This window comes from Sinocyclocheilus anshuiensis, unplaced genomic scaffold (genome assembly GCF_001515605.1).
Source record: "Sinocyclocheilus anshuiensis isolate Anshui unplaced genomic scaffold, SAMN03320099.WGS_v1.1 scaffold2799, whole genome shotgun sequence".
Classification (NCBI taxonomy): domain Eukaryota; kingdom Metazoa; phylum Chordata; class Actinopteri; order Cypriniformes; family Cyprinidae; genus Sinocyclocheilus; species Sinocyclocheilus anshuiensis.
Genome location: NW_015548372.1, coordinates 38,673 through 44,972, shown reverse-complemented (window position 1 = coordinate 44,972; position 6,300 = coordinate 38,673). Strand labels below are relative to the sequence as shown.

The 6,300-nt window shown below is 41.0% G+C and overlaps 1 pseudogene; it reads left to right on the top strand.

The window, feature by feature from the left end:
* Positions 1 to 2,909, top strand: part of LOC107656675 (sodium/hydrogen exchanger 8-like) — a 36,865-nt pseudogene extending 33,956 nt beyond the window's left edge.
* The last annotated feature ends 3,391 nt before the right edge of the window (positions 2,910 to 6,300 follow it).

Genomic DNA, 6,300 nt, shown 5'->3' with positions numbered 1-6,300 from the left:
GTGGGCGGGGCTAAACAGGCAGCAATGTAGAATTGGTGGGTGGGGCTAGACAGGCAGCAATGTATAATCGGTGGGCGGGGCTAAACAGGCAGCGCTGTAGAATCAGTGGGCGGGGCTAGACAGGCAGTGATGTAGAATCGGTGGGCGGTGCTAAACAGGCAGTGATGTAGAATCGGTGGGCGGTGCTAAACAGGCAGTGATGTGAAATCGGTGGGTGGGGCTAAACAGGCAGTGATGTAGAAGCAGGCATTGATCTTCTGTGGAGGCGGTGCTTATCCACACTATTACATCATAGAGTAGAACATTCCACAAGCTGTTGTTTTGGCAGACTGCCTTCAATATAAGCTGTTTTTAGACTAATGAGAAACTTTGAGTTCTGAAACGTACAGGATGTTTTTATAGTACAATGAACTATAATGTCAAAAGATCAAGGAAATTTTGATTTCTCAGTTCATGACCCCTTTAAGTCAATTTTTTTAATTATGATTTCAGAGTATATTTCAGAGACAGCAATTAGTTACTATTCCTTCACCATTTTAAATTACATTTTAGTTTTAGTGGTTTATGTCAATTGTTTTATGATCATTTGTATATTTAGAAATACACATATTCCATATAGTCATAAAACTTCATGAAATTGCATGTGTAGTTGAATCTAAGCACACGTCCTCTGTGCTGATGCTCAGGTCTGCGGGGTGCGATCCCGTACGCCCTCAGTCTTCATCTGGGTCTGGAGCCCATAGAGAAGCGGCAGCTGATCGGCACCACCACTATCGTCATCGTGCTCTTCACCATCCTGCTGCTGGGGGGCGGGACCATGCCCCTCATCCGCATCATGGACATCGAGGAGAGCCAATCACGGCGCAAGAACAAAAAATATATCAACTTGAGCAAAACTGAGAAAATGGTGAGAGAACTGTTGTCTTTCCCATTTTCTCTTCTTTTTTTTTCTGCATGTAAAACATTTCGTATTTTGGGTGTGAATGTACGCTCATTCATAGTTAGTCAGGTGTGAACCGGCAGGAACAGGCTAGACTATCAAAACTACCAACAGGCTTTGATGGGAGGAACAGTGTGTTTGACTTTGTCTGGGTCTGGATGTAACCAAACAGCGAGATGTGCCACTTATGGGAAGGAGTTGAAAATGGAGAAGTAAAGTTAGAAACTTTCTGTTTCCCATAGTGGCGCTCATGCAATGCTTGCATATGTTATTGCAGATAAAGAAGATTTGATGCAGTGTTTGTCAAACACACAGATGTTTCATACATTTTCGTGTAGCAACAGAAACACTTTTCATTCATTACTTCATCTACTGCTTAATACAGTGCCTGTATGCATAAGAATAAAGTTAATCATAAGCCTATAATGATTAAATACCAGTGAAGTAGGATCTGCATTTTTTTTAGCAGTTTTATTTTGATAAACATCACAATATAACACTAAGATTACAAGAAAAGAGTTTTCACTCTTATAAAAACAGATCTGTGAGCGTTAGCACAACATTGCCATTTTTTATATGGGCAAACAAACTCAAGATTATGGTAAATATTGTCAAAATTCAGTATCATCAGTTTGCCTGAAAAACTACAGATGGTTTGGGTGTTTCAGAGCAGCTGTAATTTTTTTTTTTTGTTGTACTAATGTTTTGAAAATTTAAACACTTTCATGATTAAAAAAAAAAAAAGATTTACACAGATATCTGCTCATGTTTCATGAATAAGTCTCATGCAGATGCAGAATAAAAGCTATTATGCTACTGTGGGTATTAACACTCTAAAACATGAATCATTAAATCCGGAAAGAAAGGGGAAATGCTTAATGTTTTGAATAAATAAACACAGTATATGCAATATGTTTATTTAGATTTATTTTTAAGATGCATGGCAACTAGGTTTTGGAACAGAGCAAACATGCATAACTCTCTCTCTTTCAGGGTAATGCCATTGAAACTGAGCATTTGTCGGAGCTGACAGAGGAAGAGTATGAAGCTCAGATTTTTCAGAGGCAGGATCTGAAGGGTTTCCTGTGGCTTGATGCCAAGTATCTGAACCCTTTCTTCACCCGTAGACTCACACAAGAGGTGAGACTGCTCAAACCTTCATACAGATTAGTCCAGCTATATGAAAAAAAATAGGGTTTGTAATCTGTCGTTCTTCCTTCCTCTCTAAGGATCTGCTGCATGGCCGGATTCAGATGAAGACGCTCACTAATAAGTGGTATGAGGAGGTGCGGCAGGGTCCGTCCGGCTCTGAGGATGAGGACGATGAGGCAGAACTGCTCTGAGACAATCATATGAGGAGAGATGTGACCGAGTCAGAACTCAGATGAGCCCAGTATCCGGACTGTACTGCACTGTGATGGACTCGCACAGAACTCCATGACTGGAGAGCTTCACAGCTAAATGGGGAAAAGAACAGGAGTATGTGGTACAAAAAGCCTGGGGTTGTTTCTGGTAGTGATCAGGCACTAGAAGAAAACACTGATAAAAAAGAAAGTGGAAGGCTTAAGAGAATCTGAGGCAGAAAGCAAAAAAAAGAAACATTGGACACCTTTCTCTCATTTTTTTTAATAGGTTAAAGCACCGTAATGTAACACATGATTGTTGCGCTACCTTTTCTGGGGGATTTTATTTCACATGCAGGGAAATGACACCAATGAATGTTTGTGTTTGGAATTAATTTAACAAACGTGACCTATTTTCTTTTTATTAAATATTTATTTGTGTTGTCTTTTTAAATGGGAATAAAAGAGTATTTTATAATGTTTCTCGACACTGTATTTTGTAGCAGACTTAAGTTTATAATTAATTCTAATGAAATTGTGAATGAAGGAATTCTATCTGTGCATAATTTAATGTGTTGTATGCACAAAGCTGAAGTGGGAAATTGGCAAAAAAAACATGAATAAATGATGGGTTCTCTTAACTTGTGTGTGGTTTTTAACTACCATTTTATGTTCATTGATAATTAACTAAATATTAAATAGTGTTAATATAATGTCTGACCATAAGTGGGTATTAATGTACAATGTGTTTAGTGTCTGTATTCATAGATAATTTATACACTTTTGGTTGTGAGTGTATTGTATGTGTGTGTCTTTCAGAAACTGCTGCATCAAGCACCACTCTTGAATAAGGGTTGGTATTAATATTGCTGAAATGTATCTTAAAAAGAAAAGGCAAATTAAATGATCTCACAGATTCAACAAAAGTTTTAATATATATATGACGTGACGTGACGTGGCCAAGTATGGTGACCCATACTAGGAATTAGTGCTCTGCATTTAACCCATCCAAAGTGCACACACACAGCAGTGAACACACACACACACACCGTGAACACACCCGGAGCAGTGGGCAGCCATTTTCTTTTGCTGTGGCGCCCGGGGAGCAGTTGGGGGTTCGGTGCCTTGCTCAAGGGCCCCTCAGTCGTGGTATTGAAGGTGGGAGAGAGCGCTGTACATTAACTCCCCCCAACTACAATCCCTGCCGGTCCGAGACTCAAACCCACAACCTTTGGGTTACGAGTCTGACTCTCTAACCATTAGGCCACGACTTCCCCTATCTAAAGATATAAAACAAAAATACAGTAATATTTTGAATATTTTTACAGATGGTTCAAAGGACCCAGAATCTGGGAAAAGTAGGAACAGTAGTATATCTTCCAAAGTACCAGGTAGCTATCAATAAGAGAATTACAGGTAATTTAATGGTATTTACAGCTGAGCTTGTAGCAATATATCTGGCTCTACAGTGGGTGGAAGAAGTGAGGCTAGACAAGGTAGTCATATGCTCTGACTCTTTAGCAGCTCTAAAAAGTCTGAAATATGGACATTCTAACTGCAGACAGGATATAATATATGAATTATTGCAATTAGTGTACATACTGCATAATCAAGGAATTAACATCTGTTATAAACTCACTATTTATATCGGATCAAACCACACAGATGCCTGATTGAACTTCAGTACTGTTCCGATGCCTTTCGGTCCAGCATCAGCAATGACTTTCGTTGGAGCGTCCTTGTTGAAATAGGCCAGTGTTGTGGCTTCAGCCAAATTATCTTTGAGAATTTTGAACGCTTTCTTTTGCTCAGTCCCAAAATGAAATTTGCCGTCCTTCCTTGTCAGTCTGCGCAGAGGTTCTGAGATACTTGCAAATTGAGGTATGAAATGGCTGCTATAGCCAGCTAAACCAAGAAAACTTCTCACCTCTGAAGCATTTTCAGGTTCCCTTGCCTCCACGACTGCTCTCACTCTTTCTGCTGTAGGGCCAATGCCTTTCGCTGACAACTGCATGCCCATAAACACTAACTTGTCCATGTTAAACTGGCACTTCTCCACATTCAGAGTCAAGTCGCAGCTTTCCAATCTCCTTAGTACTGCATGCAATCTTTCATCATGAGACTCTTTGTCAGGTGCATGGATGATTATGTCATCGGATATGTTCTCTACTCCTTCAATGCCAGCTAGAACCGTTGCTATTTCGTGTTGGTACTGCTCACTTGCAGAGGAAACTCCAAATATCAGTCTTTTGAATCTATATATGCCATTGTGAACGGCAAAGGTTGTGATTTCTCTCGACTAGTCTCAGGTCTAGTTTGCTGAATATGGCTGATCCATTCATTCCCTGCAACAGTTCATCCACTGTGGGAATTGGAAACCTCCCACGAATGATTGCAGCGTTCGCCTGCCTCATGTCTAAGCACATCCTTATTTCTGCATTTGCTTTGGGCACAATGACAACTGGGTTTACCCAAGGAGTTGCTCCATCAACTTCCTCAATAGTGTCCATGTTAAGCAGTTCATTTCTTTTTTTCTCAACAGCCTCTCTGAGGTGGAATGGAACGCGCCTCAGGGGCTGTGCAACAGGTGTCACTGTGCTGTCTATATGCAGGCTGATTTGTTTTGTGTTCAATTTGCCTACTCCGCTGAACAATTTGGGGTATTGCTGTCGTATCATGGACTTCAAATCACTCACTGCCACAACGTTAGCTCCAATCCTCAGCACTCCTAATTTAACTGCTGTGTCTTTTCCGAGCAGTGGCTCCCCACGCCCACAAATAACTGTAAACTCTGCCGTTGTACTGCGTTTTCCAATTCCTACCTCACACCAGAAAATTCCTTTGACTGGCAAGGGTTCACTTGACGAGTACGCATACAGTTTCTTGTCTGACCTGGCTGAACTGCATTTGATCTTCTTTTCTTTTAGCATTTCCCATGTTCTTTCATCTACTATGTTGCTTGTTGCTTCTGAGTCAACCAACATTGGTAGTTTGATGCCCCCTACTGAGAAAGTTATTCTGTCCATATTGCTCTCTTCTTTTACAACAAATGCAAAGTCTTGATTATTCTCTTCTGAGTCAACTCTTTTTATTGTCTGTTTTGAACTGTCTTTTGTTTTACACATTTTTGCGAAATGATCTTTCCCATTGCATTTCCTGCATGATTTTCCACGTGCAGGGCATTTATAATCTTCCGCAAAATGACCTGTCTGTCCGCATCTGTAACAAGTTTTATCCGAATCTGTTCTTCCTTTACTGTATTGCATACCTTTTTTGGACACAAGACTCACCGTCTCTTTTTTCTCCGATTCTGGAGAGATGTGCAACGCTGCCATCTGCAGTTCAACACGTTCACACTGCGCTGCAATTTCTAGGGTGCGAGCAAGCGTCAAATCAGTGCCTTCTTCCAGCAGCTTTCTACGCACATATTCAGAATTGCATCGGCTCAAAACAGCATCCCTTATTTGATTGTCTTTATCAGCTCCAAAGTCACAATCCTTGGCCGCTTGCCTTAAACATGTGACAAACTGTTGCACGGTCTGTCCCGTTTTCTGCTTGAGGTGATAAAATGTCTGTCTTGCAAACGCCGTATTTACCCGAGGCACAAAGTATGCGTTTAGTGCTGTCACTGCTTGCTCATAGTCCGTTGGCCCTCCCGTGTCAGCGAGTGTGGAGAAAATATCCTGCACATCTGTCCCAGCATGATGTAAAAGCAGGGCTCTCCGTCTTTGTTTTGTGGCAACAGATGCATCGTCAGTCAGGATCAAACCTTTCCCATCGGCAAAGAGTTCAAAAGCATTTAGCCATCTTGTCCACCGTGGACCTAATGTGGCTGGATCGCTGTAGCAGTCAAATTTGGGGATTGAAGCATCCATCTTTGACCTATCTCGAAGCTAAACTTTTTAATTAGCTGAAATAAACTCCTCAAAGTGACGCACACCTGACTCACTTTCAGATTTAACTAAGGAGTCAGTCTTTGTTATCCTATCCTCGTCGCCATTGTTATAAACTCACTAT